Raw genomic sequence first — 12,742 nt, forward strand, 5'->3', positions numbered from 1 at the left:
AAATAAAATAAAATAAAATAAAATAAAATAAAATCCAAGGATGAAGTATTCCAGTGTAGAAGCTCCAGGGATCCACATGCTTCCAGAGCCTTGGGAAATGGACAGTGGGTTCTCATGGAGCTGCCTCAATTCTATGGCAGGATAAATGATCCCATGTCCAGTGTCTGCAGCCAGCTGAGAAGGAGCATCCCTTCATGTGGTCCTGGGCATGGTGAAGAGCTCCATGGGATGTGGTATTGCTGGCAGCAGGGACCCCTAGCAGACCAATCACCTCCATTTCCCTATCTGACATGCAGAATTTTTGACCTGTGGTGTGAAGAACTGCTCCTGTGCAGCTGGCAAGCAAACAGCAAGGATTGAGCCTTGAAAGGAGACAGTAAATGGGTTTGCAGGGAATTACCCTGACAGCAAGCTCTATCACAAGCTGTGGGTGGTCATGCTTTAAGCTGAAGGAGGGTAGATTTAAGTTGGATATTGGAAAGAAATTCTTCCCCTGTGGTGGGGCACTGGCACAGGGTGCCCAGAGAAGCTAGGGTTGCCCCATCCCTGGAAGTGTCCAAGGCCAGGTAGGATGGGGCTTGGAGCAACCTGAGATAGTGGAAAGTGTCCCTGTCAATGACAGGGGTGTGGACTAGACAGCCTTTAAAAATCCCTTCCAACCCAAACCAGTCTGTGATTCTATGCTTAGCTGGTACCACAAGTGGACAAAATTTGGGGCTGTTTTGCTGCACCTTACAGATCTGAGCACATCACTCCAGAGATGGGACAAGCAGCACTGTGGGGCTGCGCTGCCCCAGGAACCGCAAGAGATGCAGCTCCGCCTGCAGTGGGGTGACCGGGCAGGAGTCCAGAGGGATGGACAGCTAGAGGTCCTTCCTTCCCCAGAAACCTCACAGAGCTGCTGGGTAGTGCACACCCCCATGATTGTTGTTTCTTGGGCTCCTGGCACTGGCTCCATCACCCTGACACCACTCCCACACTGAGCGCTGCCTGCACTCAGTGTTGGCACTGAAATGTCACCAGTAGGTCCTGCCCAGCTCCTGAGCTGACCCAGTCACCCCATGGTGCTTGGTGGGGCGCTCAGCCATGCTGCTGATAGTGGCGATCGGTGCTCTGGGGCCCGGCTTGCAAGTCTTGCAAGTGGGACAGTGGTGCCTCGCTGCAGAGCTGACAGGGCTGTGCCAGAAGTACCAGGCAGCTGCCCACTGTGCTGAAAACCATCAGCTCTCTGCCTTCTCTGCAGGTCTCAAGGAGATGACAACCTGCAGCCCTTCACCTCCTACCACCCCAAAATTAACACTCCATCATGCCACGGCAGCAAGGATGAGGGCAGGGGGTTTCCCATCCAGGCACATGCTGGGAAGCCAGGGATATGCAGGAAATAGGGTGAAGGGCAGGTGCTGAGGTGACCCCATAACCCAGTGGTGGAGCCTCCAGCATCCCAGACATGCTTTCCAGGCTGAATTGAAGCCTCTGCTTCAATGTTTCCTTGCAAGAAAACATCTGCCCTTGCCTGCACAGCTCTGCCCTGCCTCCCCCTGGTAAGGAAATGTGGAAGAAAAGTCAAGTGAGGGAGAAGTGGAAAGGGAAGGGAATAAGGGAGGGAGGCTGTGCGAATGGAACAGCCCAAGGGAAGGAGCAGATGCAGGCAGGGCCGTGGGGAGGAGAAGGAGTGCCCAGCTGGGACACGAAGGTGCTTTGACAGTGGATCCGCCCTGATGTCACCCGGTGCTTTCAGTTTCTTGGGACGCGACAGAGTCTTGGATCTTCTGGGATGGCTGGGACAGATGTCATGGCACAGCAGCAGACCACAGCTGACAGCCCCATTCTGCATTTTCATAAGGTCTTTGCAGAGCAGAACATCCGCAATGCTGGTGTCTCCGTGTAAGAGCTCCAGGCACTGGGCTCCTCCCAGGTCCCCCAAACAGGAACACTGCACTACAACAGCAGGCAGATGGAGAATGACCTGGCCCTGCAGCACTACAAAATCACCTCCAGTTGCTTTTTGTGCAGTATACCAACATGTAAGTGCAGGGGAGCTGGGGGAGGTGGACGAAAATTTGTCCAAAGGAGGGAAGGGGAGTGAGTGCAGCCTGGGGTAGTTCCTGGAGAGATGGACCCTGGCCAGTACCACAGGCAGGAGGGAAGGAGCCAGGTGGTGTGTCTGTGGGCACCAGGGAAGTGTGAGAAGATAAGGAATCATCAGGTCAGGTTGTGCCTTGGTCCTCATTGACAGCCTGATGAGTGAGGCTGCTGGAGCCACAGGGTCATGGGAGAGGATGTGGAAGTCACAGCACGTGCAACAGTATACTGTGGCACTCAGAGGACTTGCACAGCTAATGGGACTAGGAAGGCTGGGTGAAGATTGCTGGAAGATGGCTTCTTCTCACAAATATGAAGCATAAAGGACAATGTCTTTCCAGACACAGACTGAGGAGCTGATGACCGGTCCTTGCACACCTCTGACAGCTGCTTCTTGAGGAGCACAGAGGGGAGGTCTCACCTGAAGCTGAGCTGCCTGAGGAAGGAGCGCTGCAGGGCTGAGGGAAGGCAGGACTGCAGCACATGGATCACTGTGGGTGGGGGTCCCGCACTACACACTGCCACAAGCAGCCCACAGGCAGCACCACAACAGGTGGCAGGAGCTGCCCTTGATCCCAGGAGAGGGACAGAGCCTGATGGTGGGCCAGGTGTGCTCAGTGCCTATGCCAGCCTGGCTCCACCCTGCAGGAGCAAGGAGCAGGGCCAGAAACACACCTGGTGCTGGGGATGCTGCTCCTGTTCTTAAACTTCTCCTCCTGCTTCCAGCAGGTCAGGCCTTTGCCAGTCCTGGCAAGGCACTTTCATACCCACGTGCAGAACAGGGAACATTAGACTGATTCTGGCTGTCACCTGCAGAGTCAGATGTGCCTTAAGAACTTGTTACTCACAGCAATTCTTTTTCCTCCAGATGAGTCTCATCACTTTCACTGCACTAACTCAGCACACATTGCACCATTTTTTAAGTTCCTGGAAAGGCAAGTTCCACTTGCTTGCACCTCTAATTTGTTCTTGCTAAATATTTCAACTGCCTGTGGCCACTTTTCTCCCTGCTGCTATACCCAGGTAGAGTGAGATCAACACAGGCTTTACTGAAAAAAAAGTGAGCAGCCAACAACATTTTGGGAAACAGCTCGCTTGGAAAACAGAAACTTGCCCATCTGGAACTTCTAATTGCAAAATATAACCTAAAAATCAGTGGGTGAAACACAGTCTGGAGCTCCAGGAACTGCTCTGCATGGCCACCCCAGTAGCTCTCCTGCCCAGGGGATGCAGGGATGAACCAATGCCTTCCCTCTAGGGGCACTGGTCCAAGTGAGTCATATGCAAAGTGATCTGTATTAAAGAGATTGTGAGCCTCAGGCACGGCCAGTGCTTGCTTCATGTCCCATAGTATAGGAAGTACCAGTCAATGATTTTTTCACTGATGGCAGTGACACTCACAAGGCTCTGATATTTGATGCCAAGCTGTGTAGTGCTTCTCTGTAAATCCCGGCATGCCCCTGCAAGCAGCACCCAGTGCAAAACACCCCATTCGGATCCGAACTGCTACATGTGTGTTGCAGAATCTTCCAGAAGTATATCTGCCAGAGATAACCTAACACTTTCTAAGGTACCTCACCTGGTAAGAGCTGTCAGTCCAAGCAGGAGCCCCTTCTGGAAGCCAGTCACCCCTTCCACCTGCAGAGCCACCTCCCTGGTGCAGGTGACCTCCAGTGCTCTATTACAGGCCTCAGTTTTGGACAGAAGTCAGCAGGGACCGTCATCTACAGATACACCTGAAACAGGCACCTGAGCAAGGCTGACCAGGTGCCCACCAAATCCCTTTTCCACTTGGAAGTGCAGCCCAGGGTTGTGCAGATGGTGCATCTCCCCCACTTCATCCACCTTGCAGGTACAGTAGCCACAGGGACCTGAGAGTCCCAATCCATCATCCCTCAGCCTGTCACCCCCTCCAGGATTTCTCCAGCTCCTTGGAGACCTCTTTCCAGACAGGTCCAAATTCTCCCTTTCCTCCAAAGTCCTCTGCTCTCCTCTGTGCTCCTCTGTGTTCCTCTGCTTTTCTTTAATATCCTTCATCCTTCTTTCACTTCCCAATTTTCAGCTCCACACCACCAGCCTCTCCTTGCCCCCACACTCCTCCCAGCTGCTGTGGTGATCCCTGGCCACTATCACAGGCCAGTAGGTCAATGTGGGCTCCCCTGGAAAGTTTCCAGCCCTTTGCACCTCTGACAGCTGTGGATGGCAATGGCTGTGCCTGCTCTGCTCCACCAGGACAGGATCTGGACAGCTGCGCCCTCCCACCACCTGAACCATGCCAGGGTGGGATGCAAGAGGTCAGAGCTAGCTAGTTCTATTATATCTGATTACATTAGCCTGACAGGTTAATAGCAAAGTGTGCTCCAGAGATAACCCAGGAGACTGGTCATCAGCAGAGCTCTCTGACCCAGTCATCCCTAGGGACGCCATCTCTGATGTGATCATCACCAGGGGGATTCACACAGTACCTGCTTGCATCCCAGTACGTGGTGTGTGACCCTTGCAATCAGACACTGCATGGTGAAGTCTGCCAATTTTCATGGTCCTATATTGCCACCTTCAGATCTGCCAGTTTCTGAGCCCTCAGGAAGGCTGCCAAAGGCCTACAATGCCCTTTGAACCCCAAAGCCCAGGTCACACAAGGGATCTAAAGCAGAACATTTCATTGTGTGTGGACATGTCCCCTTTCTGCTGCTAAAGCCTCAAAGAGAAGGGCCAGCCTGATAGAGTGCCAGGACAATTTGTAAAAACCTTGTTGCCTGTTTATCTTGCAGAAGATAAACACCAGCCCATATTCCATGGACCACTTTAAATCTGGGAAGATGACCTTAGAGAGGCTTCCCCCACTGACAGCTTTCTCTGCTGTCCTGGAGAATCCAGCTTCTCACTGCCCAGAGTGCTTTGAAGAAGATTATATTCAACCTTAAGCTCGCCATGGGCTCCTTGGTGGTGCAATTTCAGCTTTTCACCTCTACCTAATCCCAGGTGACAACTCAGTGGAAATAAGTAAAACAGAAGCCCTGGGACAGGTTGCCCAAAGAAGCTGCATCTGCCCCATCCCTGGAAGTGTCCAAGGCCAGTTTGGATGGGACTTGGAGCAACCTGGTCTAGTGGAAGATGTCACTGCCGATGGCAGGGATGTGGACTAGATGACCTTTAAAAGTCCCTTCCAACACAAACCATTCTCTGGTTCTGTGGTTTCTTTTGCTACACCATTCAGGTTTACCAGCACCCAAATCCTTACCTTTTAATGCAAAATCCACAGTGCAGAGCAGCAATAAACCCTCTGGACCATCCAGTCTCAGCCCTGCCCTGCTTGGCTGACTCAGATCCCAGCAGGGGACAATCAGTGTCACACCTGGTGAGAAGTTACTGGTGGAAGAGACCCTGGTTCACAATCCAGAGCTGATGCCTCAGACCAGAGTCTGCTCCCCTGACAGAGCCTCTGCTGCTCCACAGGCTGTCTGCAAAGGCCTGCCCTCATGCACAAGCCACAGCAAACTGCAGATGTTGACATGAACCCAACATCAAACTTTTCCCTCATTTCTCTCCATCCTATTTACCCATAATGAACAAAATCCACTGAAAGAACAAACAATCAATCTGACTCCACAGGAGCCAGGTGACAGAGCCACAAAAAATAGCAAAAAAGACACAGGTCCCTGCATCTTCAGAGAAAGTCTGACTCAATAGCAGCTGCTGCACATTCAGAAGAAAACCAGCAGAATATTTTTAAATCCCATTTTTCACATCCATAAAGTCAGTTCCTTTTTGGACCATTTGAATGCCACCACTGATTCAAATCTCCTGCTGTGGACATGCCAGCTAGGGTAGAACACTTTTCTATGGTAGAGATGATCTACAAAGAGATTTTCTGGGTCAAGCTCAGGTATAATTTAGACTTTCCTAAGGGGAGATGGCAAGTTTGGAAAGCTCAAAGGAGCTTCAGGGAAGAGGTGATATGCTCCTCACCTCTCCATGGGTTTGTGGGTTGAAATGAGGCCTCTGCCTCAGGAATTAAGTTTTATTTTTTCCTTCTCTGAAACACATATAGAGCACATTGCTGTGTATCCTGGTTCCAGCCATGACATGGTTAATTTTTGCAGTAGCAACAAGGGGCATGGCTAGGATAGAGGTTATTCTGTACCACCTCATATTATGCACAGGGTGGGGGAAAGGGCCTCCTCTGGTGGTGTGGTGTGAAGCTTGTGATCAGGGAAACATCAGATTCCACATGGTGAGCACTCACATGTGAATTGTTCCCATATTGTACACTCTGCTATTAATACTGTTTCTGTTACTGTTCTGTTTCTTATTTCATTGCTGTTTCCAGTAAATTATTCTTATCTCAGCCTGTAATTTTACCTTTTGTGCCTCCAACACTCCTCTCCAGCCACCTGCAAGGTGTTGCATAATTTGGAATGTTTCAGTGTGAACACTAAATTGGGGAATACCATTCCTAAACCACAACACTGTGGTAACAAACTATGAGTGTGTCTCTGCTTCTAGAGAGGTTGAGGATCCTCAGTGCAACCAGGATGTGTTATTAAAAGGAGGAAGATGGGAACACAGAGGACACAGAGCTGACCTTCAGGTGACATGGGAGGCAGTGAAGGTGATAGGAAAGATGTGTACTAATGTCATTACAATTTGATGGGTGAAGGCATGGATGTTAATGTCTTTGAAAGGGGTCTTAATGTCTCTATCAACTTCAAGCTGCAGGTTTGTTATAGAACTCAGAGCTGGGTTAGGGTTAGGTTTGGCTCTTGAAATAGACAAATGGGTCCACACAAGCCGGAGCTGCTGAACTTTGGAGGAAAATGCCAGGTTCAAGGGGGGATATGTGGTATGTGGTTCAGGAAGGCTGTACCTTCCTAGTACCTCAGCAATGGGGAAGGAAAGAGGGCAGCATGGGGCCAAGAGTTTAAGATAAAAGGAGGCTGCATCCTCCAAAACCTGGAGAGAGAAAACTCCATGGGCATATCCACAGTTGCCCCTCTCCCTTTATTTAAATAAAGTTGCAAGACTCCTCTGTCTCCTTTATGAACACTGGCTTCTCATAGCATGAATTCCCATATAAGATAGGGGACTCATCTGGGGTCCTTCCACTGTCTCGGCTTGGCACAAAGGAAGAGGAGCTGGAGGCATGCCTCACCCAGTTTTTAGGTGACCAAATCCTTCCAGCACTGGCTGCAATGAGGCAATTGATTTGGTATCTGAGACTATTCAGGATACAGACAAGAGACAGACCAGGGAGGTCCATGAAGAGTCAACAGAAAAAGCCCACTGGAAGTCTCTCTAGTGAGTGCAGTGGGTACTTTGGGGTGTAAAACATGGCAGGATGCCCAGAAAGGGCAGAAAAGGAAAATCAAGAAAAGGGTCTCAACTATAGGGATGATGATCCGGAAATTTGGGAGAATGTTGAGATGGTTTGCACATTTCTCACAGAGGTACTTAAGGACATGGATGCCCAGAGGGGGCAATAAGGGGAGTCAAAAAAGGGTCTTGGCAATAGTGGATGGATGCCCAGAGAGGGCTGTAAGGGAAAGTTGAGAAAGGATCTCAGCAATCTCCACACCCAGAAGGGGCAATAAGGGGAGTTAAGAAGGGGCCTCTGCAACAGGCAACAGACGCTGTTGGTTTGGGAAAGGATTGTTTGAACGGGAGTGTGAAGGAATATGGTTGATGCAAACAGCAGTGGGAGACTACGTGATAAGGAGAGAAAAGTGAAACAGTGAAGATTGGGATGTTCTCCACCTTATTTTCAAAACATGCAGTCTAATACAGGGCCCAAGAATTTTGTATTCCAAATTTTCAGGATAGGTAAAACAGGGAGGTATTGTTCCTATGCCTCCACCCTTCCCCGGGTCGTTACGGAACCAGAGTGGACGATTTGTGTTTGTCTGCTTACTACTCGGGACTTAAAGAGGTTTCTCTGTGGTAAGTAGTGCCGAGGCCAGGTGTGAGACTGCAGCACCGGGAAATTGGGCTGGGGTCTTGTGCAGGAGGTGCGGGACGGAGCCGAGACCGTGGGGCTCAGCGCCGGGCAGTGCCCAGCGCAGCCACCCCTGTGGGCTCCGGCGGTCCCCGGCCCCATGAGGCTGCTGGACGTTCCGTCCACTGCTGTTTTTATAATCCCCCTGCTCCCCTGACACTGCGCTCCGCCCAGCCGCGGCCCAGAGGAAAGGGGAGTTATAAGTGGCAAGGACTAGGGGTAAAAAAACGAGGCTCTTTTCTGGTGGGACGGAGCCCGGCTTCAATACGCAGACGCCCAGGGCAGGGAAAGAGGAAAAGAGGAAGAATCGTGTCCCGCGTTGGCTTTTGAACCGAGGGAGAAGGGGGTAGGGATACACGTTACAACCAGTAGGAGAAACGACAAGGGAGGAGTCGAGGGGGGCGCGGGGGGAAGGAGCCAAACACGCTCTAGATCAGGAGAAGAGCCCCCAGGGACATTCCATGTGTCCTGACACAATGCAGCGGCCGCCTGGCCGTCCATGCGGCACCGTCGGCTCTGCCCATCCGCTGGGACCTGCTGCTTTACCGAGCTTGTGGTGCTGGCAGAGCAGCCCGGGGGCCTGGGTGGGTGTGCTCGGGGCTGTGTCTGGACAGGGACTGGCTTTGGGACCGTATACGGTGTAACATATAATCTGTCACCAAAGCCTGGCCTGATATAAGAAGGGATTTTGTTTGGGTCACCAGGGAGATGAGTGATTTTGCAGAATTCGGTAGCTTTGGGAACATGAGAGCCCACAAAAAGTGGGAGCACGGGCTGAAGAGGTGACAGTGTGGGCCCTTGCAAAAGTTGGTTAGGAAGGCACATCAGGTATGAGAGTAATGATGGATTTGCCTTTACAAACAAGCTGTGGGTCTGCTGGTAGATAAAACTAGCACTGAGAGATAAAAGAAACAATGGGAAGGATGTCACCAATTGATGAATGAAAAAAAATTACTTGCATTTACAAACAAATTGTAGGTTTGCTGATAAATGAAATTGGATATTCAAAGGTGAAAGAAACAATGGGGAAACACCATAAATTCCATAAGAATTAAAAATTAAAAGGGAGGGTTATACATTAGAGGGGAATCTTAGTTATCAGGCATTCTGGGAAAGTCTGTACCTCTCAAGTATCTCAGCCAATGGGGAAAGAGAGAGGGAGATGCGGCTTGGAAACTGGGATAAAAAGGAAGCTGCATCCTCAAAAAATTTGAGAGACCCCAGGGGAATGCCCCATGGCCCTTTATTCGAATAAAGTAGAAGGACTCCTCTGTCTCCTTTATGGACATAAACCACTGGTGTTTGTGGATTAATTTTTCTGACAGGTACATATAAGAAGGGATGAGGAAAAAGTAAAAATACAGGCAAGTATAATGGCACAGTTTTAATCAATGTGCCATTTATTAATTTTTATTCTGTGACTTTTTAAACACAGATAGTCCCAATGTTGTGGTATGGACACCAGAAAGAGCAAAACTTTAGCCACACTCAGAAAAGGAATTTTAGTTGTATGTGCATGTTGAACAGAGCTGCGCCAAAGGAATTCTAGTGCTAAAACATTTGACCCATTGGCGAGAGGGTGGCCCCACAGTTTGTTCTAACGGTAACCAAGGCTCTGTTGTCTACAGAATTGTGCAGCCACAGCTTTGATGGTGACTGATGGCATGATTGTTAAAGTCTGGCATCAAGTTCTAAATGGATGACCACTCTTATAGTATGAAACCTGTCTAATGGAACAGGAGGCTTTAGAATTGAGAAGTGGGTAAGGGTTTAACCCAGCCTCCTGTCCCAAGGAAGGAAACCTAAAGGAAACTCATGACTGTGTCCGGGTAACTGATCTCCAGACCTGAGCTAAGGAAGATTTACAGGATACCCCTTGGCCTGGGGGAAGGTGTTTATTGATGGTTCTTCAAGAGTAATAGGAGGAAAACAAGTTTCTAAATGTGGTTTAGTAAAAGCAAGGGAATTGCAAGAAGACAGTTGGCAGAGACCACAGAATTGTATGCCTTAATAAAAGCCTGCAAAGTGTATCAAGGAAAGGTAGTGAATATTTACAGATTCAAAGTATGCATGTGGGGTGGTACCCATGTTTGGAAAACTGGGAGGAGAGAGGCTTGTTAGATTGCAGGGAAAAAAACCGTCCACTCATGAGAGCCCAATTACTCGCCTATGAATTTACCGAAAGAAGTAGAAATAATACACGTTAGGGGACATAAGTAGGGTACTCAGAAGAGAAAACAGGTAAAACTGGCCAATGGAGAGGTTCAGAAGGGAGCACTTCTGCCAGAGGTCTCCAGGATCCTCCCTTTGCTTCCTGTGGCTCAGACATTACATGGGGGAGGGGGAAGTGGTGGTGGTGGTGTTGTCTTTCCCACCAGAGAAGTTGGAAATAATTAAAGGTGGCAGAGCAGAAGAAAGGGGAAAATTGTTTTACAGAGGACAGTAAACAGTGGATGCCAGGAGTTTTGACCCTGTAAATGTTAAAACAACTCCATGGTGGGAGTCATTTGGGCTCTGTAGAATTGGCAGAGACCTTCCTCAAGATGTTCTGCTTTGCATTCTCTTGCTTTAGCAAAATTAGGTATTGAGGGGTGTCTGGCTAAAGTTAATAGCCAGACTACAAAGGAGATTGCAAGGTGGGGGAGTGACCCTGGGCTATAAGTCCTTCCAAAGATGTCGGATGTATTTGAGATGCCCTGGGCAAGAAGGCTTCAATATCCTCTGGTAGTGGTATGCTGGCTGGCAGGGTGGCCAGAAGCATTTCTAGCCACTTAAGTAACTATTTGATCAGTTAACAAATGATTTCTGAATATGGGATTGTGAAGGCAGTGGACTCCAACAGGGGAACTCATTTTACAGAGGTATCCTTCAAAGGATTATGGCTGCTTTGAGAATTCAGTGGGACTTCCATATCCCCTGATACCCTTAGAATTCAGGTCAAATAGAAAGGATGAATGTGTCATTGAAACTGCGGCAAAACCAAAAAAACTCTCCAACAACCATTTTTAGTGATAGAGAATCAAGACATTACTTTATTCTGGCCAGAATGTGCAACAGAAATCATTTCACTCACACATTGTCTAGATGTGCAGAGAAAATCATTCCATGACATAAAAATTTGACTAGATTTTCCCATATTTTATACAGTCAGACCTCATAGAAATTCATTGGTTCAATGTGCATTGGTCCCCAGTCATGCAGTTCTTAATATTTGATTTCCTGTTGTTCATAGATTTCTTCACCTCCAAGGCTAATTTGGTCCTAGTTCCTTGGTTCTCTTATTAGTGTTTTCTGGACCAGGTGTCTCTGACCATGCCAGGAGGCAGTGTCTGGAGTTGATGGTTGATGTTCATTAATGGTCATTGAAGGTTGCCTATTTGCTGGTAAATCTGACTGCTGATTATTCCCAATCTATGTAGGCGTTAAAGTCATCAGTTTTTGCCAGGTGAAACAGAGTCATTTGAAAAGAAACTTCAATTCCCTTTTCCTCTGGACAAAGGTGAACTAACCTGACTAAAGTTACATAAAGTTACATAAAAAAATGTTAAATGATTGTATCATTTCCAACACTCTGTCTCCTTTATGTACATTGGCTTTTCATAGCGTGATTTTCTATACAAAGGGGACATATTAATCCAAGGGCTATCCAGAAAGCCATTGGAGTTGGCCCTTCCAGAAGGATCAGCCTGGGCTTTGCCACTGTTGAACATGTGAACCAGGGGGACACCAGACATGAGGAGGGATGTGGGAGTGGAGGCTGGGGTGTGGGTCCTGTGCAAGGTGCTGATGACAGCAGCACCTTGCAGCTGGCCATCTGTGTGTCTGGTGCCTGTGAGTCCTGGGTGTTCCTGTGTTTGCATTCAGGTGTGTGTCTCTGGGACTTGTATGTCTCTTGAAGCCCAAAACTGGGCGAGAAAATAAAACTCTCTAGTCAGACAGCTACAGAGCCGGTATTTGTTTATTTAGTGCCGGGAGTGAGGGGGATCTCTCTGCCAAAAACTCACTCAATCTTCTTTAGCCTTCAGGTATATTTTAAAAGTCCTCCTGTGCAATGTCACAATTACAACATATCATTTGCATACTCATATTTGCATAGAGCCGTGTCATGGTTTTACAACAGTTAATTGCTTTTGCACATGTGTCAGTTCCTTCGGTAGTGGTTGTCAGCCTTCTGGTGGTCTTCTGATGAAGGCTTCTGTAGTCTTCCTCACATTTCAACTTCCTACCTCTATCTTCAGCACATGCCTTGGTGCTACTTGTTTTTTCAGTCTTAACTTGTTTTTAGCCAGTTTTTCAGTTTGCAAGTTCCATTAAAACTTGCTATGTTGCTCTCCACGGCGTTTGTTATCTCACTTGCCCTGTTAGCTTGCTTTTCTTTGCTATCTTGCGTGTTTTACCTGCACGTCTTGTTACAACATTACTTGTGGTTAACCTTTTGTTAAACACCACTTAAGGTTCACTCTGGAACCTGTACTCAGCTTCGGTGCTACTTGAATTCACAACGGGGAAAGCAGCAGCCACATCCTGGGGCTGGGCAGGACCCGACTCCGCGACTCCAGCAGCCGGGCAGGGAGTCCCGCTGGGTGCACTGGGACTGGGCCAACCCTCAGCCCGGCAGCCACCCCCGCCGCGGGGACGCGCTCCGCCCGGGGCCGCCGCGGGGACGCG

The sequence above is a fragment of the Parus major genome, chromosome 15 (genome assembly GCF_001522545.3).
Source record: "Parus major isolate Abel chromosome 15, Parus_major1.1, whole genome shotgun sequence".
Taxonomy (NCBI): domain Eukaryota; kingdom Metazoa; phylum Chordata; class Aves; order Passeriformes; family Paridae; genus Parus; species Parus major.